This window comes from Parasteatoda tepidariorum, chromosome 11, assembly GCF_982258835.1.
Source record: "Parasteatoda tepidariorum strain Cologne lab strain chromosome 11, Ptep-v5.0, whole genome shotgun sequence".
Lineage (NCBI taxonomy): Eukaryota > Metazoa > Arthropoda > Arachnida > Araneae > Theridiidae > Parasteatoda > Parasteatoda tepidariorum.
Genome location: NC_141765.1, coordinates 51581559 through 51609245, shown reverse-complemented (window position 1 = coordinate 51609245; position 27687 = coordinate 51581559). Strand labels below are relative to the sequence as shown.

At 28.8% G+C, this 27687-nt stretch overlaps 1 protein-coding gene and 1 long non-coding RNA gene across 7 annotated transcripts in view; one reads left to right on the top strand and one right to left on the bottom strand.

Moving 5' to 3' along the window:
• The window catches only part of LOC107455088 (CUGBP Elav-like family member 2), a 772083-nt gene that overhangs the window by 641796 nt on the left and 102600 nt on the right, over positions 1-27687 (top strand). The window lies entirely within an intron of this gene.
• LOC147801805 (uncharacterized) overlaps positions 790-27687 on the bottom strand; it is a 202127-nt gene continuing 175229 nt past the window's right edge. Inside the window, exon 4 of the long non-coding RNA XR_015430552.1 lies at positions 790-925. This is a non-coding gene — a long non-coding RNA (uncharacterized LOC147801805). The remainder of the gene's footprint in view (positions 926-27687) is intronic.

The window sequence follows — 27687 nt, the reverse complement described above, 5'->3', positions numbered from 1 at the left end:
TAAAGTTTACAAATATTTTGATTAAATTTCCTTAAGCAATAAGGTATGAAAATATTCTGTAAGTTGAGCCACTTTGATTAAGAAAGAGAAAAATACATTTAGACATTTTAAGTTACATCTACACTTTTCACGTTTTTATTATTTTTTTCTGTATTTCATATTCCATAACGTGAAAAGAAAAACATCAAAAAACTTTTATTGTTGGAAAAATCATAGAGAGTAAGTTTTAGTTAAAAGTAAATTTTTCTTCGTTTCTAAAAAAACCCAGGAAAACTTTTATACAAATACTATATAATTATATCTAGAATAAAGACTATTGTCAATGACTATCCTGCTGTTAGTCATTTTAAATTATTTAATAAATAAAACCAAACTGCACTTTATTTTTTAAATTTTTTGAACAAAAAACTTACATTTGTTTTACTTTCCTCCAAGTTTAAGTGAGTTTTTACTTCAACGAATTACAGTTTCACGAAGCACATAACTGTGCGTATTAAGTGTTTTCAAAAGATCAAGAAACAAACATTTCATTTCCATTCTTTACAATGAGAACGGAAAAGAAAAAAAAACTGCTGTTTCTCTTCATATTCTTTTAGTTCTAAAAGTTCGTTTCAGTCAAATCAGATACTTTGTTTACTTCAGGGAATACAACTTGAATTTTTTTTCACTCTTTTTGCAATTGCTTCTAATCCTAGGCACTAGGGGGTGTTTTCTTCTGCATTCGTTCCTTTTTTTTCCACTTTCCTTTTACGGGGATTAAGTAGGCTGAATAAAGTTCACGATTATTTGAAAGCTCTTCTTAAAGTTTGCTCGAGATGTCAGTGAGGCCTTAAGATATCAAGTTCCAAGTTCTGGACACTAAATTAAAAAGAGGCCCTTGATCGCTTATTTATTGAAGGTTCTTGAAAATTTGAGACAGTTGCAACTGGGAAAAAAATACAAAAATAGTATAAAAATACAGAAGGGTGTGTTTTTGAAAGATTCATTTTATTCTAGTTAAGATTAAAAACAGAACTTCAAAATTTCAGAAAAGAAGTTAGTAATAAAAATTACGTTTAATGGTCTCTCTTAAACCTGAATAATTTTCTGAAATAAAATTTAATTAAATTGCTGAAAAAAGATATATTTCTTAATAATTTAGGCACTAAGAAATCTTTTCTTGTGTATTTGTTCTTTTCTATTCCTACTTTATTTTATGTGGTTGAGGTTCAATCTTATAGAAAATATATTCAAAGATGAACTGTAATATGGGCACCTCGTACGATAATATAGTACAACTTTGTGGTAACGTTAATAAGGTATTAAATATAAAGATGTTTCTGTTCAATTTAAACTATTTTAACAATCTTAAAAAGTACGATAATGTGTTTTTATTTAGCATCATATTAAAGTTGCAGCTAATTTGAACAATATTGTAATTTTATTTATCCCCATATTAAGGTTGCAGTTAATTTGAACGATATAGTGATTTAACTTGGCACCACATTAAGGTTTCAGCTAATTTGAACGATACTGTGGTTTAACTTAGCACAGTATTAAGGTTTCAGCTCATCTGAAATATAATATGGTTCAATACATTTTAAATTTGTAACACTGTAGGAGGAATAAAATTTCTGATTACTTATATGCTCTTCTTACAGTGCTTAGAGAAGTTAATAAGGCCTTAAATATATCTAATTCCAAGTTCTAATAGCTAAACTAAAAAGAGGACCACGATCGCTTATTTATTGGAGGGTCTTGAAAATATGAGATGGTTATAACTGTAAAAACAACACAAAAAATTTTAAAATATTAAAATACCGAAAATACGTAAAAGTTGCATTAAAATACAGAAACGTACTTTCGTGAAAAAAATTTTCCTTCTAGTTAAGATTAAAATTAGAACTTTCTTGTTTCTAAAAAGAGGTTGCTAATAAAAAATATTTAATTATCTTTTTTAAACCTTAATAGTGTTTTGAAATAAAATTCAGTGACATTGCTTTGAAAAAGAGAAACAAAGAAGTAATAAAGAAATAAGTAAATAACGAAATAAATATTTTATTAAGAATTACCTTTGATGTAGCAATGCTACGAACTCATACCACATATTTCGAAATTAAAAATACATTTTTACGTAGTTGTTATAGATCATCGTGATAATTGCAGATATTGTTTTAAATTAAAAGAAAAAAAGTTGACTTTACTATTATAAAATATACATGTATGTCTGAAAAGTTCAGTAAATGAAGAATAAACTAAGTAAAACTGAACATTTTTACTCATCTTTAAAGGAACATCAGTTAACCACAAAGCACATTTAACATCGCCGATAATTCCATTGAAGAAATATTCACTAATCTTTAGCGAAGGCTTCCTTTTGAGGCCGATGGCAACCGTCTTTAAAGAGTACAGCACAATAGAGATACAAATATTGTGCTAACCCAATAAATATTTATCATTTTAAAATCTCAAATCCTATGATATTTATCGTTGATCTTGCAACTGTATCTGTAATACCCTCAATGATATTATTTCATTTCAACTGAATACAATTATAATATCACATTTCCTTATGAATGTGTACCATCTAAAATATTAGACCAAAAATATATTTAGATAAAAGAAATCCTTCAATATATTAAAAGGAAAATGACAGGATGCATGAAATTTATAGCCGTAAATTCTTTACCGGGCCAGTTTCTGCAGGCTAGCAAGCAAATGCTGCCAGTTTAAATCCCCGAATGCTTGAACAAAACATTCAATAACCAAAAAACTTCGGAAATGAAATGTGACTTGGTCATATGTTTCACTGTAACAAATTCTGGATCAAATTCTGGTAAAAATTACCGGTACACAAAGTGCTACTACTTTTTACTGTAAAACCGATTTTTACTGTCAAATTTTAGAGAACAAAGAATTTTATGGAGCGTAATTTTTTTAGTATTTACCATAAAATCACTGGATCATAGAAATTATATTAATATTACTGCAAAATTTACGGTATAAAATTTCCCGGTAAAAATGAATTTTGCAGTAAAATAGATTTTTTAGTGTGATGCACCCAAAGTACCGGTACTTTTTACCGTAATTTGTTTTGGAATTTCTTTGCAGCGCGGTCTAAATACTTAATGAGAAAGTAAGTAGTAGCGGTTATATGTTAACAATAGATAACACTGTAAAGTATCTGGTAAAAATTACTATCATCCAAAATGCCACTACTTTTTACAGTAAAACCGATTTTTACTGTCAAATTTTACTGAACAAAGAATCTTATAGACCGTAATTTTTTTAGTATTTACCATAAAATCACTGGATCATAGAAATTATGTAAATATTACTGCAAAATTTGCGGTGTAAAATTTCCCGACAAAAATGATTTTTGCAGTAAAATGGATTTTGTAGTGTGATGCACCCAAAGTACCGGTACTTTTTACCGTAAATTTTTTCAGAATTTCTTTGCAGTGCTGCCTAAATACTTAATGAGAAAGTAAGTAGTACCGGTTATATGTAAACAATAGATAACACTGTAGAAAAATAACATATAATCAATAAAATGATAACTATTTATTTTCCCGGAAGTAATCAAAACTCTAATGTTCGGTGGATGAAAAAACGATAGTATTTAGAAAATATACAATGGATTAAAGATCCAAAAAATAATACGAACTATTATTTAAAGAGAAATTTTTATGCTTAAAATTTAAATTATTTTTTTCTTCATATTTATACACACATATTTTGATTAATTTAATAAATTTATATCAGAATAACATTGTTTATAGTTTCCATAGGGAAAGTTATATTTTAAAGCTGTAAGACAATTGAAGAAAATGAAATTGGGTCAAAGTATCTTGTGCAGAAAACTAAGCTAATTTCAATTATCTTATGCAAATTAATGTGCCCAACGCCCCCATTTGCTAATCAGGACTCATTAAAAGATTGTGTATCAGAGCGGTACCTTATTTTACGTCTGAATTGTGATCATGGAATTTGAAAGCGATAGGTCTCTGGAATTTTAATACCAACCCCAACTTCTATTTTGATTTGATGAATCTATTCTTTTCAATATAGCGGACATCCAAATATAAGACTTAAAAATGTTTTTCTATCAGAAGTGAGTAAAATTCTAATTTAAATTCAAATTTGTTGTCTAAAATATTATCCTCTCAGGGCTGATTGAATGAGCACTATTTAGTTAATGTTTATGCGAGATTTAAGTTTTAAATTGTGATTAAAGGAAATGTTTAGTTATTAATATTTAGTCAAAATAGTTAAGAAAAAGCAGAAATAGCATTTTGTTTCCAGGAACATTATCTTTAATAAAGTTTTCCCCAAAAAAATATTTCCAAAAAAATATCCTTTTAACTGTTTATTTTAGCAAAGTATTCTATTACAAAATGTTAAACATTTTATATCGAAAATCAACAGCCAAAATCCCTAGAGACATTTCGTACTCTCACGTAAAATTCCGTATGCTCTCGGTCGTACGATCTATAAAACACAAAATAAACTCTACAGAATTTACACAAGATACTGCGTGAGTGTACGAAATCACTCTATTTTCGTTTTTTAAGGCGTTATTGTTTTCGACCATACTATACCGAACTTAATCGTTACTGTGTGGTGCAGTGGTGACTCAGGAGATAGAGCGCTCGTCTTCCAATGAGGTGACCCGGGTTCGAATTCCAGCGATGGCTGGTCGATACGAATTCCGCACCCGGCTCGCACCGATTGCGGCGCTGACGTAAAATATCCTCAGTGGTAGATGGAGCATGGGTTAGAGTCTCCTTGGCATCAGGCCGACTATGGAAGGATTTTGTGACTTTCCTCTCCATGTAATGCAACTGCAGGTTAGCTCCATCAGAAAGTCCTCCATGAAGACAAATATCTCCTGCTACTTGATCCAAAAGTTCTCTTGTCTTCAGGATTGGGTTCAAAATTACAAGGCTACAGAGTTAAACATTGGTAATCGTAAACTCAAAATTGAATCGATGTTACGAACTATATCTGGTGCACAAATAAAGGAAAGAGAAAAAAGAAAATTTAGATCACAAGGGCACATCAGGCGTCTCAGAATCCATAGTAACTTGAAGAAGATGAGAAAAACACCATGAAAGCATTATTTATGTACTAATGGAAGCAAATATTTTTTATCAGTTGAAACTATGGATTCAGAGACATAGTTTCAATAATAAAGGGGTTAAAGTTTAAAAATTCAGTTTTTATTTAGAGAAGTTGGATATAGTGTGACAACTTCCTCAAACCATCCGACATCTCATTAAAAAGTATCTCATTATTAGAGATACAAACTTTCAGAAGTGATAAAAAATGATATGCTATATTTAAGCATACCACAGTTCAAACAACATATCCCAAATACAAAAAGAGAACAAAACCGCGGTATTTCACTCAATGAACTTAAAACAGGCAGAAGAAGTCAAAGTTTAATAGATAATATTAATCTTACTTCTATAGATTTTAGGAAATGGGGAGCATGTTAGAATACATTTCATATCATTTTCTCTTCGATTTTATTAAGTTAATGAGCCGGCCAGGTGCCCGAGCGGTTAGCGCGCCTGACTGCGAAGCCAATGGCCGCGGGTTCGAATCCCGCCCTGGGCATGGATGTTTCTCTCTTTTGTGTTGTCCTCTGTTGTGTGTGATAGGTGAAAGTGACCCACCCTATGAACGGGTTTGGGGCAGTGTGGCGTGAGCAATGTCACTCACCTCCGCGACTTTGACTCACAGGTGCCCACTGGGTAACGCGAAATGAGTAACACCTCCAGTATCTTCTAAGGCCCTATATTAGTCCCTGGGCGAAACGAATAAAGTTCAGTGCCTGCCATTCGAAAAAAAAAATATTAAGTTAATGAAGTAAGGCGCTACTATTCGCAGCCGTGACTTCGGATCAACAATGAGGAAAAACTCCTTATATTTTTTCCAAAATCACATGACCCCCCCCCCAGCGTAGCCTTACACTAGAGCGACATAAAAAATAAACTCATATTTTTTCACCATGTTCATTTAAGCTATTATGTTATACTTACACACGAATTTAAAATACAAATAGCAACATTTATGAAAGTTATTTCTTGAAACTCTTTTGCCAAAGAAAATAACAAAAAAATTACATTTTGTGTACTTTAAACTTAAAGCAAACTTAGCTTTCTAATTTTAATTATCCATATTATCTTGCAGTATCTATTCCTTTTTAAATGGTCTAATAGCTTAAAGCCTGAAAAAAGAAAAAATTTAATTCAAAAGGAAAAAATTAAAAAATCCCTAATCTGGCGAAACTTTTTCACTTAGATTAAAATCATCTAGTTTTTATGTTTTTAAAGAATACTGCAATAAAGTGACTATGTAAAAATTTAAAAATATATGTATTTTTTGAAATCTGCATTTAGTCTTTCACTTCAACAAAACTGTACTTCTATGCATATTGACATTTTCTGCCTTTTTCTAAATATGCAAAAGACGTTGGCGAAAGATGTACTTAATTCAACCTAAAAATCATGAATAACTGTAACAATTTTACAAAACTTAAAGAAAGTAGCATATTATTCCCTTAAAAAGAATTATGTCTGCAGAGCCATACGCAGACAGAACTTTCGAAGTAGAACCTTAAAGTCGAAATCAAAATTTTACATAAAACCTTACCATATGCCTAAATTAAAAAAAGAAATAATTAAGTTTTAATCTCGCTTATAAATCTACGCCATAAAACTCATGTATGTACCGAAACACTAAAACGAGAAATGAATTTTTTGACAGCTTACTCGCTCTTTGCACAAAACTTAAGTATGAAACTAAAATCAATTCAGTTGTGTTTAAAAACACCATTAATTAAAATGTTCTGCATAGTGTAAGTTTCACGTTTTAATTTGCAAATTTAGAGTTCATTTAGAAAACAATGTTAATATTAACTAAATGAAAGTTAGCTACTTTCTGTTGAAAAACAATCTAGAATGAAGTTGAAAAAGAAATATTTTTTAAACAAATCTTCGCACATTACAATCCGAGCTCACACCTACGTAGCATGACCAGCAGAAAAATAGTAACGAACTAATTACCTCCGACATTTCAGAGTTTGTCGCTTTCATAAACTTTTCGGAAGAAGCTTAATGTAGAAAGTTAGTTATAAAAGTTAGCATAAAATCATTTTGTTGTCTTAGAACAATGCAACGCTAGAACTTAATGTTTTGTTTTATTTTTTTTCATTTCCACATGTCTTCTCGTATTCAACTTGAAACAATGTTAATTATTGTAATTCTCAGAATTCCGTTTTCACTTGAAAGTAGCCATGGAAAACGCGGTTCTAAGATGCAAAATTTGCATTTCATTTGGAATTTCACATATCGTGACCTTCTTTATACCTGTGAGAATATAAGGGCGGCAAGCAATAATCTAGAGGTTGAAAAATTTAATTAAAATATGCTTATTAACAATAAAATACGCGATAAAAGAGGAACCCAACCCATCTTGGTATTTCTATTATTGACTTCAAACCAGCAGTTTTCCCTTTTTTATTTTTTCTAACTCTATGATTATATGAGAAATTTTCATTTAAATATGCACCGTTTTGCAATTAATCTATCTTTCTTTTTTTTTATATGTATTTTTATAAGAAAATAAATTACGATATAGGGTTTGGATGAAAAAGAAAATAATTAAATTTGGAATGCGAGTTGAGTTTAAATATTTTTAACTTACCTTTTTTCTCTTTTTTTTTTACTTCAACATCTATATTTATTAGAAAACGGAAAAGTTTATAATTTGTGTTTTAAAATGAGCTGAATTGTTCTTTTTAATTTCATTAATAAGTATGGAACACCACTTACGAATGTCACTACCATAATACTAGCTAATTTGTACTGTAGAGAGAGGTATTTTTTTTTAAATTTTTATTATTATTTTATTAAATTAGTATTATTTAACTCAAGTTTTGAAAATAATATTTCTTTAAAATTTTCCTTTCTTAGTTTTATCTTAGATTTTCAGCCCTGAAAAAAAACATTCCGCTATAAGCTAAATTTAAGAAAAATTATAATATCTTTGCCATTGAAAATAAATTGCTCTATTCGTAACGACGAAATAATTATAATTAATCATTACAAATATACATTATTTTATAAATAACATAATTCACAGACCACTAACGGGCCGTGGTAGTCCATAAGAGAACCAGACCAAGGGAGGGGTTCTATCCTATATACACTGAATTTTATTATATGAAATTTTTGCATGAAAAATATGCAGAAATTAAAATTATTAATTGATTCTCACTCAGGTGGGAAAATTTTGACGATTTTACACTTCTTAAATTATTTAGCTCTTTTTTTTTCAATATTTGTGAAAGCATTCTGGAAAGTTTTCTCTGCTGTTCGTTTTTTGATACACTCATTGATGACGAAGACATATATTTACTTCAGGTTTTGGATTATTATGTTAAATAATGTATACAATTACACAGATTTTCTACAAAAAAAGAAAGAAAAAAAAAGAGGAAAAAAAACACAGTCCAGATCTCTACTTCTTGAGCCCCATTACTCCCTAATTCTAACTGCATCCGTCAGTAATGATTCCACAAGAGAGAGTGTTCTTTTTCTCTTTTTGTAAACCTTTTCCTCCCCCATAGTAGGGGAACGACACTTTCCTTGCTCATCACCCACTGACCTTCAAGTCAGGGGTCGTTGATATGCGTGGGAGATGAATCAGTGTCCTGGCAATATTTGAAATACTTTTTTCCGTAATGAAGTCTAGTTAAATTTTTTTGCAAGAAAGATACATAGCCTGGATGGTTTAAAACTTAAAGATTTGCTTTTTTTTACTTTCTTTGGCAAAAGACCTTTAAAAACACTCTTAATTAAGTTCCAATGCAAAATTACCCCATCTGAAAATTTTTAAATATTTCATAACAAAGTTAAAATTATGTATGTAAAGCCTTTTTTAGATGGCTTAAAATAGAGTAATTATGAATATCAAATCTAATGTACGTCAAATTATCAGAAATCTGGTAGATAATCGATCAAAAGTCTCTCTCTGGGAAATTCTATTCACACCGCTAATTATACTTAACTCTCAACTGCATTAATTGCAATATTTCCTTCCTTTTAAAATATCATTCCGCTCATAAAATCCGCCGTCTTAAACTGTAAGTATAACACTTCTTTATGCTTCACAAAGTAAAAGTTTGTATCACCTTAATTCATTCAGTAGAAGCCTGGATCAAACGATGGCTTCAAGCTTAAGTAAAATATTCAAATGAGCCTGCATTTTTAAACGAGTAGTGATGACTCTCGCAAAGCATTAAGTATATTAAGCTTTTCTGTTATGACTTAAGATGATTAAGTAGCTTCAAATTATTCACCTTATTGTTTTTAAATACTTTCGGAACATAAGTGAATCTAGTTTTCCTTTGTTAGCTGATAATTTGACAATAGTATCTTTTTCAAAGAACAAAATATATTTTTCTGTCTTCTTTCGTTAAAGTGTTATATCTTTCTTCGGAGAATGTATATGAAGAAATACAACTCCATTAAGATCTCTTTTGTGTTTCCATTTGAGAAAGTAATTGGAATTAGTCTTATTTTTCTTTCTTTCTAAGGCGTAGATATTTGAGGTAGTCATTATGGAATTTGCTTAATGATATTTAAGTCATTAAAACAATCTCATTTATCGTAATGAAGGTTTTTTTCTCGGGAAAATTTCCCATTAAAAGGTAAACAGCTCCTTCATTTTCATGAGCTACTGAATTAATAATATATAAAAGATTCAGGATTAGCGTGTTAATTTTGAACACTGAAAAAAGAAATAAATAGAACATATACTTATGCTATACAAGTTATACTTTTATTTTTGAATACGATAACATAATGTGACAATTATAAGAGAGTTGTTTTTAAGCCTTCCTTGGGTTTTTTTAAGATCGTTTTTAAAAGTTATATCTAACCTTCTTAGGATATAACTTTTCAATATTTTTTTCAAAAAATTAAATTGGAAATAAATTATTATTAATTAGTCTTGATTGTTTAATTTTTCAAGCTCAAAAATTTTATTAAGTTACGCATTTTATTTCCGTTAAACGAATGAATTTTTGAGCAAGCTTCTTTTTAATTAATATAACAGAAAAAGCGGTCAAAAAACTCAGAAATATTTAAAATTATAACATATAACTTCTCATCTACAGCAATTTTAACAACAACACTTTAAATCGCAACATTTTAAATGGTCATACTGATGGTGATACATACAATTTAATCTTAAGAATACCTATTCATTCAATTAAGAGGAATCTTTAAATATACACATTTCAGTGTAAAAATAAAATTTTAAGAAAAGATGGCGAACTTAAGTTACACGAATGCATAATATTTTACTAACTAAACAATATTAGAATAACGAAAAGATGCATTTCGCATATACGAATATGTTTTCAAAGAATAAATAAGATTATCTAAATTATACCATAGAACACAAAAAGAATTCAAACTACCATACTCAAAAACTTTCATCATTAGAATATAAGTTTAAGTATTACGTATGCACATTGAAATATTTTCTTACATAAATAATCAAAATATATAAATTTTTAATTATAAGTTGCTGTTGTTGTTCATTTACGCCGCACTAGAGCTGCACAGTGGGCTATTGGCGACAGTCTGGGAAACATCCCTTAGGATGATCCGAAGACATGCCATCACAATTTTGATCCTCTGCGGAGGGGATGGCACCCCCGCTTCGGTAGCCCGACGACCTGCACGCGAAGTCGAGCACTTTACGGTAGAACAGTTTAACGAGAACCAATACCGCACACCCTCGGTCCCTAAGCAGGCTGATCAAAGTGGTCACCCACCCGCACACTGACCGCAGCCAGTGATGCTTGACTTCGTTGATCTGCTGGGAACCGTGCCTTACCGACCAGTCCACTGCGGGACTTTTTTCTTTAATTATAAGAATGCATATTTAAATAATAACCTAATAGTAATTATTTAAATTATCGTTCTCAACAGTTTAAATATTAAATAATAAAAATAATAAGGATACAATTTTAAATAATAAGTATACAATTTTTTAAATAAGTATACGATTTTTTAAATGATAAGTATAAAACTTTAAATGATAAGTATACAGTTTCAATTAATAAGTATACAATTTTAAATAAGAATACAATTTCAACTGATAAGTATACAATTTTGAATAAGAAAAATATTTATTTAAACATATACAAGTCATTTGAGAAAATGAGTCATAGAAATTGTGTAAAAGCAATAATCGGCTTTCTTCACTGATTTCATCCGAGCATCTAAGTAATATCTAAAGAAGTTTAAGCATGAATAATTTTTGACTCTTCCAAGAATAAAACTCATTCTGAGCATATTTTCTATAAAACTGCCGCAAATAGAAACTCGTTTTCTCATTAATCTTTCAAAGCTACCTGGGTAATCCTTCAATATCTCTACCTCTCCTTTTCCTCTAAGACACCCCACACTCTTCGTATATCCCAACAAGCCCATTCCGTCTAAATTTACTGTCATCATATCCTTGGTTCAAGACGTAATTGGAGACAGATGAAGTTTTGGTTGGATGCCAAATTCAAGCAGCTAATTGGATACAATTATGTGAATACAGAACCCTAAGATGCGTCCATCAATGCCAGTTGCCAACGATACCAACTGCAATAGTATGTGTTAAGTGGGTGTTCTCTAAATTCACATGTTGCACCTTCCAAATTTTAAGATAGACGCCAAACCTCATGAACAAAATCCTTTGCGGTATGTCAAAGTTGATGATAAAAAAGTCTCCCATTCTATTTGTTTTTTAATCTTTCTCTGGGAGTTCTTCAAGCAGTTAATTCTAATCGAAAATCTGCAGCTAAATCATCATTCAGTTGAAAGATAAGTTAATTTAAAACATTAAATAAATGTTTTGTTTCCCCAATGATGGCTAATGAAAGATAAGAACCCCATACGCTGAGTTTTTTTTTAATGCCGCAAAACGATGAAGCTGTTATTTTTAACTGAAAAAGAAATCGTCATTTGTAACTTTTTTTTTTCTTTTTTATTTGATGAAAGTTTCTTTCATCGGGAAACATCTGTTTTTAATGTGAACATCTTTTGCCAAATCTGAGTAGTGAAAATTATTGTGACAGAAATGCGATGGAAATATTTTAGTGTACAGTAAGTAAGAAAAATATGCTGAAATTATGTATTACTTTAAAATATGATTATTTAATCTTTTAATCTGGTGTGTTACATTAATACTTTCACTGAGCTGTACTATCAACATATCTGTAAATAAGAAATAAATACATAAATTAAATATACTAGAAAGTTTTCAGAAACATAAAGATCAGTAACCACGATTAGTTTTAATCAATTTATTGAGTTTTAAAGTTCCTTATATTCCAAATTCAAAGAGACCTAATGGCTTAAAGAATAGTTTTTAAATTTTGTCAAAAACGTTCCGGATGCTTCTTAAGTCAAATAACATTCAGTGACTTGATAATAGTATCAATTTCATTATGTTACTAAAAATTGATAATGTACACTTGTGGAATGTTTTATTATTCCCTCTTACGCATAATTACATTTTATAAACGTAAATATTGAATATTTTAGAATGAAGATAAGTTGAGGTAAATCTTTCCGATTTGCCCTACCCCATGATGCATGCAAATATTTAATATTTTAGACACAACAAATTGTAAATGTATAAAATATCTATCCATATCCTAAATATTTTTCTACGACATGTGAATGCATAAAAATACTTTTCTTAACACTTATAAATAAATTTTCTGATATGGAATTTCCTTACATATTCCATTTTGTCGAACTTTTAATATTATTTTGCACGAGTGACGAATATTTCATGAATTATTTCTGGCATATATGAATTTTCCGTCTTGGGCGTAAATTATAACCGATTTAATTTTGTGTTGTATTTTTGTGTTATCTGAAGTCAAGTGAAACTGGATGCAAATTGTATATAAATATAAGATACAAATATTTCTTACAATATTAATAGACTTAAAAAATATCATCTTTAATAATAAACCTTTAATTCCTCTTTGAAGACATCTGCTTTAAAACGTTGTTTTTTACTAATTATTTATAAAAATATCTTTCATATACATTTATATTTATCGCATATTTTTGTATACCATTTATGAAGAATTTCCCCAGATTTGGTGATATAGTGTATAATAGTATTTTCCATTTAATGAAAAAAAAAAACTTGGTTGATTTTATTTAAAAAAAATAGCATTTGTCTAATAATAAAATGCTTCCTGAATTTGAATTTTATTTAAATAGGATTTACTCGTTTCCAAAAAGAGCTTTACCTGTATTACAAATCATAATCTTTATTGAGAGTTGACAAAAAGTTATAACACATATATTTAAAATTGTATATCTTGTAAACTTTAAAATGCATAATAATTCTGCACTTTATTAGTTTAGTCGAAGTAATTTTTACGTCAGATAAAATTTGCATAATTTTAATTTGGATCTAATTTACTGGAAACAAATTTTGCACCTTAAGGGAATAATCTTTAAATTAAGCGGTAACACTTTTAGAAAAATAAAAAATTCTTAATATTCTTTTCTTTTTTGTAGACTAAACTTTAAACTTGCTTGATGATTGCAATAGTAACATAATTTTGTTTGCCATGAAAATTGGAAATATATTTAACTATGATCTGTTTTTATTTTCCTTATTTTCATCATGTTGTCTTTATTTACTAAACTATATTGTTTGCTTTATTTTGTAGCGTGTATATTATGTAAAGCGTGCAATTATAAAATAAACAACACCCTTAATGATGTTTGAACCAATTATCAGGTCTTTGCGTACAGAGATGCAATCTTAATGGTACGCAGAGTTAACCCATTAAATATATTAAATAATTTACATACAATTTACATATAACGTTACAAAATCAGACATTAGTAACAAAATCGCACTTTCTAAATTATTTCTTTTTAACTACGGATAGCTTTAAAAATAAAAATTTAAAAGTACGATTTATTTAAATTCTATTACTTAAAAATTATTATAGCAATTTCATTCAAACTTTTGAACATGCTTCTTACATTTACATAAATTATATAAATATTTGTGTACATTAAAATACGAAATTGTTTTACGTTAAGTACGTAAAGTCAAACCCCTTAAATATACTAAATAATTTGCTCATATAATATAAACGTTACAAAATCAGACATTAAAAACAAAATCGCACTTTCTAATTTATTTTTTTTAACTAGAGATAGTTTTAAAAAATTTAAAAATATCATTTATTTAAATTTTATTATTTAAAAACTTTTACAGCGATTTAATTCAAACTTTTGAACTTGTTTCTTACAATTACATAAATTATATAAACCTTTGTATACATTACAATCTTTTTATAATTAATAAATTAAATAATGAGAAATAATAAGTATTCTTATTTAATATTAATAAAGAACATTTCATATCCTTCTAATCTGGATCAGATTAAATCCATGAGATTGTTTTTCTTCATCTCCAGCATGATGAATTATTGTTTAAATAAATCATCTTGCGTTTAAACTACATAACTGAGTGGTTAGTCTGGAGTGACTTCTCACAAACTGAAGGGTCCTTAAGTGGCCGGAAGTTAAAAGTTCCAAAGCAGTTTGGTCTTTTTTGTTCCCTTCAAATTTTATAGTAGTACTCAGACCTTCACTACAATACCATGTGTTAGTGACTGCATCCAAGAAATACCAATAGAGGACTTTCTGTTTGAGTATAATTCGAGATAAGTCATTATGATCCTCATTTATCTGTGGCATGCCTGAGGATAAGTTTATCTGCAATATCATTATATGTTAGGTTCACATGAGATGATATCCACTTCATATGAGGATCACTAGCTTTGGACAGGATTTTGAGCTCATGAGGCCTCTACTCTCGTTATCTTGGACTTTTGGTTAATTTTTTTTAATAATTTTTTTTCGGTACTTTGCAAACTATTGATGATATAGTATTATTAGACAGTACAATACCTTTCAAAAATAGTAGAAAATAAAGAAGTCGCTATATTAAATTAGGAAAAATTGTAATTGATAATTTTTAGAACTTCTTTGAATTTTTCCTCAAAACTTTAAAGCAATAAAATGGTGAGATTTTCGGTTTTGGGAAAGCGACTATATAATCTGAGAACTGCGAGTTTTTCAGATTTTTGATTCCTTAAAATTTAACTTTATTACAGTTTAAACTGAGGAAATCTAGTTCGGATGACTCTAAAAAATACTTTTAACGTTAATTGCATAAAAACAAAAATACTTATCAAAAATCTAAGAACTGACAACAATATACTATTTAGCTACGTATAAAACATTGTTATATATATATATATATATATATATATATATATATATATATATATATATATATATATATATATATATATATATATATATATATATATATATATATATATTCATTATTGACGTTAAACTTATTTTAAAGTTAAGTTAGTTAAACTCTTGCTAAATAATTATAACGAACAACTTTTATTTAAGAACTGCATTAAATTTATAAATTTTACATTTTTGTAAGTATTTTATCTTACAAAAAAGGTTGCATGTGACTAATAGTGTAATATTGATTCCAAATATGCAACATCTAAAATTTTTGAAATTAAATTTGTTAAAAACTTTAAGATTTAAGCTTAAATTTACTATAAACAAAAATTTTATAAAATCATCTAACTTCAAGTTTTAATGTTTATTTTTAAATTATAATTTATTTCTAGTAAATAATATCCAAATAATTATTTCGTATGACTCCTTAAGTTTTTGAAATCAATAATTCAATTAAACTTCATTTAGCTAATTTTTTATCATTATGTACACAAACCCATGTTTAATCTAAATGATAAATACATTACATTGCCAAATAAATAATACAACATTAAGTTGACATATTTCTAGTATTTTTATTTCTTCTCGGAAAAGTTATATTATCCTTCTTTTCATTAATCTAAATGAAATTTATTACTCAATGAAAGTTTCATTTCTCATTCCTTATTAAATACCACGTTTACCCCAAAGCAAAATGGAACTGGGGAAAAAATTTATTTCTTTGATAAACAAAATTTTATTTGCCAACCATTCACTCATAAAGCAAGTGCATATTTTTTTTCCCATTCCACTGTAATTCGTTATCGCCAAAATGAAAATATTTCGTTACTATTTTGGAATGTAATATTCTACAGATATTTCTGTTTGATTTTCGAACTTACTCTTGTAGAGAAATAATGTGGATATTGCTGCCATCTTTAATAAGTCATTGGGATAAGGCTGAAATTAATTCTCCTAACTGCATTTTATGTATGGATGTATATAAGTTTTTATTTTTTGAGGGGAAATGAAAAGATTACATTTCAATAAGAGCAATAAAAAGTTAATTAAGTTCCACTTTTGCTTGAAGAAGAAAATGTGCATCAATGATTAGAAAAATGAATTTGAAATTAACGATACGAAAAGAAATGTTTTTGCTAGTTTTGAATATCTGGAAAAGGTTTGTATTTTATAAGTGTTAACTTATTAAATATTTGCCTTCTTTCAAAATTTGTAAAAACTTTTTCTATCTTTTATGTTTTCTCCAAAATAACTTTGATAGTTAATGCATGGGAGAATATGGCTTTTGATGTGTTAAATTTAAATTTCTTTTATTCTTAATAGTAAATATTTTTTATCGAAACATCTTTTCTTGGTCGCAAATATTAAATTAAATATTAAATAAAAACATTTAGTTTTGTTTAAAACATGTTTTTTTTTCTTTTTTACTTAATTTTTTGTTTAAAAATGAGTAGGTTTCAAAATTTACTAACATGTTTACTAAATGGAATTCTGTAAGTTATAAAACCCGTGCTGCATTACTTATTTTGTGGTTGATGCATAGCTTTTCAATTAAGTGGAAAGAAATCCTAATTTTCATTTTTCTCTTTTTTTAGAAAATTACACTTAATTCTTATATAGTGGGTATTTTTTGTGTTTTCATTTTTTTAATATTTCTGCTTGAAATAAAATTACAGCTACATAAACTGCGTTCCATCGGATGTAATTTTGAAAATCTGAAATATTTGCATGCACTCCAATTTTTTAATTGTTCTTAATTGCTTTTTATACTTAGGATATAAACCTAAAATCATTTATTAAAAGAAAAATTTATATATAAATGCATTTAGTAACTGGAAATCAATTAACAGAGAATCATTAATAATATTTAGTTTCTTTCTCATAAGCGGGAATTTAATCTCATTTTTTTGTTTTCTTCGGTGAATGAACTTTTTTACTTAATAGAAAATAAATAGTAATTATCACTTCAATAGCTTAAGGAAAGCGATTCAATGTCTGTAGATCAAAACATTCTAACTCAAACGTTTCTACAATATATGTGTCGAACATTCCTAGCTTTTCCGTAAAGGAAACAATTTCGAGCACTACACAGTACCAATTCATCAAGTTAAATTGCACCATTAATGCAATGAAGCAGCAGCCCATTTCTATACATCCATTATTGTTTCCTTTACAAGAATAATAAAAATCATCTAATAATTCCACTTTTAACCCATGCGCTGCAACGCTACGATTCTTCAAAGCCTCTGACAAAATAATTCGATGACAGAATCACGTGTAATTGTCTACATATAGTGACTCACAGCAATTGACTGAATCCTGTCTGAGAGTTCCAACAAAATGAAGGAGCGAGGGGATGTTTGTATTAGAACTATTCTCTTCAATCCTATTACGTCTAGAACTGAATGATGGTTATTCCTTTTGTCATTACCCATCAGAATACGAAGAATGCTTTATTCCTAGACTCAACATCATTCTAAAATGATTGTTTCTTCATAACAAAGAGTCTATTTTAAATGCTACGTTTGATATTTGATCTTTGTAGGTGTGCCTTTCAAATAATATTAGAATATTCTCATCGGTTGCATAATATTTAATTGTTATCGAATGCTTCGAAATCGTTTGGCTGAATACTAATTATAAGATCAAAAATGCTTTTTAAAAAGCATAGGCAGCTTTGAATTTTTTGGGAGCATAATTATACTCGCTTAATATATTATTAGAATGCATATACATGAAATATTTTTAAAAAACTGTAGTTATGCTCATGGTTATTAAACAAAAGATGAAATTACTATACACCGGGCGGCCTTCGTTAAAATAAATGTGTTTAAAATCTCAAACAAGAAATCTACAGAACCAAACTCAACCAAATTTGCTATAGAAATTATTTGGACCCATTGAAAAGAAAATAATAGTTCAGTTTTTCACAACTAAGGACAAAAATAGCTCCGTGAAGCCATTTTATGGATAAAATAAATAGAGTAAGTACAAAAAAATGACATTTTGCTTGAATTTTAATAGAAGCATCGTATAAAGAATTCGATTGAACGTTATACTTACATTTTGTAAAATATTTTAGCAACCATATTCATCCTAAGCTGAATGTAGGCTTTTGCTTGGGAAACCAGGTCATGTTAAGTTATTTCAATTAACTATTTATATACGATTTATTTGCAAGCAATAAGTTTTTCAGTAAACTCGAAGCACAAACTTGTGACATTCTCTTTCTCAATCCAGGACCTTAGCGTCTCAAATATTCCCACCAAACAAATTGTTATGTCAATATCAAAATGCATTAAAAATTTTAATATTCGTTTCGTGCTTTATTTTTTTCTGTCCCTTAAAACAATTTTACCTTGCCACTTTGTTCTCTGGTTGCGAAGAGCCTCACATTATTTCTTTATTACTTTGAAAATCCAGAAATTCAAGTATTTCTTAATTTTTGAGCCGCGATGGCTCAGGGGATAAGGCGTTCGCCTTCCATTACGGCGAACCGGGTTTGAATTCCAGTCGATACGAATTATGCATCCGGCTTGCATCGACCACAGTGCTGACGTGAAATATCCTCAGTGGTAGACAGATCATGGGTTAGAGTCCCCTTGCCATCAGGTTAACCGTGGGTGGTTCTCGTGGTCTTCCTCTCCATGTAACGCAAATGTGGGTTAGTTCCATCAAAAAAAGTTCTCCAAGAAAGCAAAGTTACTCCCAAAACTTGATCCAGGAGTTCCCTTGTCTTCTGGATTGGGTTCAAAATTATAAGGCTACGAAGTTAAACATTAGTAATCGTAAAGCCATAAAATTGGGTAGGCTGTTCAATGATGGTTTCAAAATTATAAAATAAAATTATAAAATATTCAATGGTTTACACTACATATATGAGTGAGTACATATACATAATATTCTGATTGTAACGATATCAATGATAAAAAAATAATAGTTAGGCTGGTGTGTTTAAATTAGAATGAAATTAGAATTATGTTTTTGAAACTGAACACTTATGTAATGTCTAATGAGGGAAGTGCTCTTATTTTTCCTCAAGTACCAAAATAATATATTTTAAAGCATACATTAAAAAATACATTCGTGATTCAATCTATTCTCATCTATTACCCTACCTAGTACCACTTTAAATTAAAACATATTGCATGCTCCATTAATTCTCATTATTAAAAATCATGTATTGATGAATCTCCCAAACTTTTATTGATTTATCAAACCCACTTCTTTATTACAACGTTTCAATTAAGCTTAATGGATAAGTGCACCGTTAACAAAAACTCGGCTGCTCAAATTGTTTCTGCGTCTACCAAGTAATAAGCAAATTGTTTTATGCGCAGTAAAACATGAAATTTTCCCCTTCTTCAATCTTTTCCGTGATCGCAACATTAAATGGGTGAAATCCCTCTTCAATAATTTCCCCCTCGTGTCTCAACGTCATCTACAGTTTGCAGTTTCCATAAAAGCATCGCCGATATTATTGGAAGATTCTCCCTTTTTTGTAACTCTTACCAAACTTGGGCTCAAGCAAAACAAAACCTGCTATTTGGACGTGATGTTCCAGGGACTATGTTATGATTAATGTATGATTCCTTGGTATTATTTATAGTAGAACCTTATTGAAATATTGAAATGCTAACAGTTCTATAAAACAAAAAAGGGTTGTTTTTAATTAATAATTCAAGTTCAAATTTTCAGTAAGGAGTTTATCTCAAAAAAGATTTGGTGGTATCAAGTATTTCAAATTGGTATTCAAATCACCATCGAATTCAAACAAAAAAAATTATCAATTTAGAATGATGCTCTGTAGTATATATTATGATAAATACAGTCTCCTTCAAAATAATTTGTAATTAAATCAAGTGGAAATTTCGAAGTGCAACGCGATTGCAGAATAACCGCAGAATACTTAAATACTTTCACAATAGAAATAGAATAAAAATAAGCAGGGACGAAAGGGATTTTAACAGGGAATCGTTACTCATACTTTTTTGTTAAAATTTAAAAAAAAAATCTTCTTTTCAATTATTCAAACGCGTGAAACTTCACAAACAGTAAACTTTACGAATGAATATTTCATAGAGGTTGGCAGATGCAAATGAATTAGTTAGCCAGAAAAGCTACTTCTCCATGTTCAATATTTTACGAAGTTTTCTATTTATTCGAGCCACGTTGTAAACCGCGACCGCGAAGAAAAGGGGACTTTTATCTTGTGTGTGACAAACCCTCTTCCTCACATTTTAGACATTTTTTTTAAGTATTTTATCTAATATCTTTATTTCTTTCGACAGGTGTAACAAATTTACTGGGTGAAAATAAATTACAAATGCAGTTTTATACAAAGAACTGATCTGCATTGAAAACGGCGATATTTTTTTCTTTTAAGGAGGAATGCAAATAAGTATTTTTTTCACTTTAAGATAAAAATAAAATTGAATACCTTTTGCGGCTTTTAAGAATTCTTTTATAACATTTCTTGAATACATAATGAGGAAATTTAACTTCGAAGTAAAATTTTGATTATGTGATCTTTTATACACGCCTTCTGAATAATATTCATTATTTAATATTTTCTTTTCAAATATCGAAGGAGGTAAAAGCCTTTTTTAATAATAAAAGGATTGCATCGGAAATAAAATTTGAATATATACCAGTTACTTATTTAAATTTTTTAATCTAAACATTGGAGTTTAGATCAATCGCTTTCTAATGCCGCATTCAGAATCGCAATGTATTTTCTTCAATGCCTGTCAAAAACAACCTAATAAATTATTTCAAACTCCCTTTTTGATCACTTTTAAAACCGTATTTTCAGTTTGAATCAAAAACTTGTGGACTCGATGACAAACCGTATAAAAAATAACGGACTATAGACATTACGACGAATTGTTGCAACATGACTTGCGACGATGAACGCTGAAGCGAAAATGATGAAAACAGTCGAAAAGAAAGTACGGTATAAACGCATCTATCAAATGAAATGTGACAGTTTAGAAGCTAAAGCTGTTCAAACTATAAATTTAGAAGTCTCGGCAGGCTGTTTTATTTATTTAACTCTTACTCCTTTTTTTTCTTTCTGATGTGAATTTAAAGAAAGTTTGAGTTATTTCTTCATGCACGAAATCTGAAAACCACGCGAGGTTTAAAAGATTTCAAAGAATGTCGTTGGAGAAGGGTTAAAAGGAAACTACCGAAGTAATCCTGCACATGCTTTGCATTCAATACTTTCCAAGAATCTCAACTTAGCATGGGAAATTTGATACATCAAATGGTAATAAAATACTTCCTTCCTCAAGCTTAACATAAATTTTATTGCTTTTTTATATATTTATACTTTTATGTTCTGTCTGTTTCAGTTTCCAGAGAAATACACTTAAAATTAAAAACGCACGTACAACAGTGGTTTATAATTCCTCATTTACCAATTTAGTTAAAAACGATGGGCACGATATGATTTTTATGTTGGTAATAAATTATTCCATGACTTTTACGAGGACTCATAAATACAAAAAGACAAGTCAAATCGTGTATAGATTTAATTCATTATATTTTCATGGAAACAAAAATTTATGATTAAAAATGGGCAATATTATTTTTCTAATCACTTACTCAATTATGCAATCTACTCACAAAAATTGGCTTCCCTTTCCTTTTCTTTTTCTTTTACTGTTTGCAAAATTGATGCCTAAGGATTACCATATAAACAAAATGCTTTAGTATAACAAGTAATGTATTGTAATAGAAGGTAAAAGTTTTAAATTATTAAGCGAGTTAGAAACGCAAATTTTTTACTGGGTGAAAACATGAATTTTTAGGTTTTCTCTATAAATTTTTCTTTTTCATGATTGGCTCTTTACTTTTACAAATAAGAGTGGCGTCTAATATTTTATGTTTTATGGATTCATTTCTCTCAGGTTAGTGGGATGCATGTCAAATTAATTTTTTGTATCATTTTATTAAACTATATTCATACAGAATTTTAGATAAATACATATTTTTTAATGTTATTTATCCAACAAAATTTCAAATTTAAAAAAAATCTAAATTTTAAATGAAAATTTCGTGACTGATTTTTTGTCTAAAACAGCTATCCAACCTTTAGATTACTAAGTGAAAGTGAGCAAAAAAAATCATTGGATTTAATAACATTTAATTTGTAATTGTGAATTCAGAAATCAACTAGAATCAAAAATTAAAGAAAACACACAATCATAACGAGGCATTTTGGTATAAACTAACCAGTACTTACTTTAGGCGAGAAAGAATGACTTCATCGAAAGGTAATCCCTGTGACATTTTTATAGTACACCTCCTCAGATTCAGAAATAAGATTTTTTCTTAATTTCTGCTAAAAATATCTCTTAAAACATCTTTTTTTTTTCATTTTCTAATGACTTATTCATCGTTTTGGTCTTCTTAGAAAACGATACTTTAAAACCAACCCTTTTAATTTCTCTGCAAGACATTGAGTTCTCACAAGTGGCATCAGATAATGAATGGCAAAATTTGATATTGAAAAGTATTATTAAACAATAAAGTACTTGATGAATAATAATAATTGCTGGCAAACTTTTTATATCGTAAAACGAAAAAAAAATATTAATATAAAAATATAACTGTTGATAAAAAGGAACTGTTTATATAAAAAAAGATGTAATGTAATATCAATTCTCCTTACGTACCTAACATTACTAACATCTTCAAAGATAACATCTCCGCTCTTAGAGCTATATAAATTGTTTCCTTTAAAACAGTATACTAGCCATAAGATCTAAAGACTGAAACTGTAACAGTTTAAGTAATAGTTTAGAATTTTCATTTATGGGAAAGTTTGCTAAATATATAAAGATAATCATGTATCAACATTTTAGACAGTGTCATCTTTACAACGCAATTTAAATATAAAATTTTATATATTCAGGAATATTAGGAACATATTCGCTTAGCAAGCCTTCTTGAAAATATTTTGTTAATTTAAAAAACTTTTTTACAGTATAACATTATATTTTTATTTAATTGGTTTGAGTATTATAATTGAGAATCAATTATAAGTTCGAGATATTTTATTGAAAATATATTTTGATACATTTCAAATAATATGGTTTATTTTACGTTCAACAAAAATGTTGTTCTATTCAATATTTGTTGCTCTGCACCTCAAAGGTTATTTTTCTTAATCTACTTACTTTTCCAAAGTTACTTTTCTGTTCTTTAATAATTTTTTGCAATCATTTTATATTTTTGTACGATAAAGCAACATTCCTGAGTTTTTTTAACTGAACCTAATACGTTACCCAAAAGAATTTAAATAATGATGTGAATTGTTTTTAAGAACAGAAAGAATTATCATTTCGAACATTTAATACAATTACTCATTTTAAATATTTGTAACCGCCATGTTTTCAAACCAATTTGTTCCTGAGTACATGCGATGCTAACATAAAAACATCCAGTCTGGTAAGTTTTTGTAAGCTGTGAATAGTTTTATTATCTTAAATTAAAAAACACGAATTTATCTGTTTGCAAATAAAGGCTAAATTTTATTTATTAGTTTGTGCATAGTTTAGTATAAATTATATTCTATACATTTGAACTAAATTAAAAAAAATTTAAAAATTAAATAATATTGAGAAGATGTGGTCATTAATAAAATATGTCAAACTTTCTTTACCACCACCCCCATACCATAAATAGCAATGGTCGATTAATTGTTTTTCAGAGCTTAGAGATTCAAAACAATATTTTTTCTGTCTTTAATGGGACTAACATTACTTTCAACGTATGGTACAAAGCTTCATAAAAATTGCAATTTATGAATTTTTTTTTTAAATTTTAAATCCAAATTATTTTAATTTCTTTAACTGCATTGAATAAAACATTCTAGTTTTTAAATTATTAAGTCAAGTTGAAAAATAAAATCATTGAATTTAATAATATTTATTATCAATACTATATTTTAAAGGGCAGACTTCTGTATTTTACGCATTTTTTATTTATTTCTAGATTTGATATGAATATCAAGAACTATTAGAAATTTCTCGAATTTAAATTATGTTACTGTTATTTTAGCGTGAAAAGTAAAAATAAAAAAGATGCGATCGGTAAATGGTGTAATAATAACGAAACATTAAATATGCAGAATGCAGAGTAAATAAAAAAAATCAATACTAAAATTAAGAAAAATTAAACTGCTAAAATTGAACTTATTGGATAAAGTTGTATTAGTTTAAGATTAAGAGCTTTATTCTTTAGAAAAAGTGATGAATTTTGTGTCCGTACTTCTGTATTTTCATGTCAATGAATTTAAATATCATTTCTAGAATTATTGTCATAGTTATTGCTGTGTTGAAATTAATTATTTCATTTCGTTGCATTTTCAAAAAATAAATCTTAAAACTTCTCTTCTAAATTTTGCTTTTTAATGAAACACACTCATATTTAATATTCTACTAATGTTTCATCTTATTTGGATTATTTTTTCGCAAAAAGAGAAAGAAAAAACTAAGATAAAAATAAACACTAATTCGTGGGTTCGGAGCACAGCATAATTAACGAAACTCTTTAAATTAAAGAAAAAAAAATTCTTTTGAAAGCACGAAGATTCTATTTCCCCCAGCGACAAACTAGCTACGGAAGCCTCCAAAATAAATTTGTTGGCGTCCTTAATGCAATTCGTGGAGCCAAAGACCAACGTGGACATTATAAAAAGGGAGGAGATTCTAAAAAAAAAAATGTTAGAAAATCGGAAGAAAAAAAAGCGGAAGAAAAACAGTAGTCCAAGCAGCCACGAAGGCAAAAAAAAAAGAGTTTATAAGGTCTTTTCTTATCTGTTCCCCACACACCTCTCTGTCACAGTTAGCGAGATAAGAATGTAACTTTATAGAGAGTAAAATCATGAGAAAAATCTAAAACTTTGGCACGTTTTGCCATCTCCCTAGCTTAACGAGAAAAAAGCGACGTTGGTTGATGTAACCAAAGCTGTACAGTACGGAAAGTAAATGGGATGTGCGGGGGTGAGAAAATACGGAACTAACAACCTTTCAATACAGGTGACGCGACAGTCGCTGTAGGTCTCGCATTACAAACGATCTGGTCCCAGTGTCACAGAATCTCAAATTCACTATTCTGTATTTTTTTTTTTCTGCCGTCAAGGTTTTTTACGTCTAAAGCCTTTTCGTGTGTGTTTGTTGTTAAAAAAGATCTGAAAAAATTGGACGAAATGTAAGCCCAAAGGGATTAATTTATTCCTCTCTTTTGTCTCCGTGATTCCAGAATGCAATTTGTAACTGTATGCAACTTTGCCCTGTCTGGTATCTTTTCCCTATCAGACGCAATTATTTTCCTTACCAAAGACCGATACAAATTTGATTTGAAGTTCTCAGAGCCTATGGAAATAGAGGAACTACTTATTCTTTAAAAAAAATGTAACGCTTATTTTACTACGCGATATTTTGCAATAATCAGGATTCCTGCATGATTTTTACAGGAGAAAGTGCTTGATGCGCTAATTAGATTTCTTTATTCACGTGTCTGGGCTCCTTAAAAATAAGCCATTTCTTTAAAGTTCTTTTGAAAATCATACTTGAAGCACTTTTTCTTTTGCAAAATATGGGAATTTTTTCTATTACAAGTATTATATAGGAAGGAACTCGCTGCAAATGCTTAGAATTTGAAAAGAATTTGTAAATATTTTTTAATATTAATCCATTTGTTTTTCTACATATTTTTTCAATAGTTTTTAATTTGTAAAAAATTTAATTTTTTTAAATGTTTTAAAAAATGTGCAGAACATTTACATTTGTCTTTGACGTAAAGCATAAGTACGGGTACATTAGGTTATCAACTGAAAGTAGTATCCGAGTCATTAAGTGGTTGTAATTAATAATGCTAAATATGCTTTTTAGTGAGGAACTACATTTCCGATAAATGTAATGACTCGGCTAAATAAATGAGCATGTTTACTAACATGAAAACTAACTTGTCCGTAACCAATTTTTTTTTCTTATTTTTATGACCAATATGTTCCTTTGTCTGATATTAAACAGTACTGTAGCAAATGAGAGCACGAAAAGCTTTTTTTTCTGCAATCAATTTTCAATTCAATTAACGATACAGCAAAATCAATAGAGACTTTAATACCTTGCATAGAAATGGAAAGCTTGAAACGTTTTGTTTCACTGCAAAACTGCATTTTTTTAAAAAAATCTTATACACTCTTAGATTTATTTCATATACCATTGGACCGTGTTTTCAAATACCACTAGTTGAAAATCACCGATATATAATAGATACTATTAATACCACTCCCTCTTTGGTGGCAATGCCACTGTGTTAATGATAGAAAATCAATTATCACCCAAATATGTTACGTGGAACTGATAATATAAGTTTAGAGGTTTATTGATGGACATAACAGTACCTCACTAAATGAGCGTAGCATTTTAAAGATACCAATAAGCAGTTTTTTTAACAAAATCTGAAATTTCAAAAAATTATGTGAACATTCTATACTAATTAAAGGTATTGACAATCAGATGGAAGGATAATTTCGAATTCATAGACAGAAATATGAGAAACTAAATAGTTTGTACTTCAGTAAAAGAATCGAGTCATGTTGAATCAGGGATACAAATTTTGCCTAGGGAGTCATTCTACTTCAGATTATGTGGAAGTTTTACTCATCAATTAATCCCAATGTTATATTGTCAAACCAGTAAAACAGTTATTTAAAACCGGCTGTAAGTATTCAAACATATTGTTCAAACTGTGATTTTTAAAAAAAAATCATATTCACTCTTGAATTCGTTGCATATCACATGGGCCGTCTTTTCAAACACCACTGATTGAAAATCTCTGTCATACATGCTGTTGTTCTCTTGTCCATGAATTTTGAAAAAAAAGAAGAAAAAAAAACTTCAGACTCCACCGAAAGGGGGCAACAACTACGATTGCCGATTCCGAAACGTCCTGGCTATAGAGGACCACCTGCAGTGAGTCCAATAACTGTAATTAAACGAAGCTTTAGTGCTCTTGGGGTTAAAGCTGGGCACTGGAAGATACTGACATATTTGTAATCGGTACCATTAATACCATTACCTCATTTGGTGTTTATGATGGGAAAATACTTATCACCCAAATGTGCTATATAATGCGAATAGTATGAATTTAGAGGTTCGTTGATAGATGCAAATGTATTTCACTAAATGCTAATAATATTTAAATATTTTAAAAGCGTACTCGTTTTTTAAACGAAGGCTGAAAATTATTATGTGAACATTTTATATTAATTAGAGTTATTGACAATCGGATGGAAAAA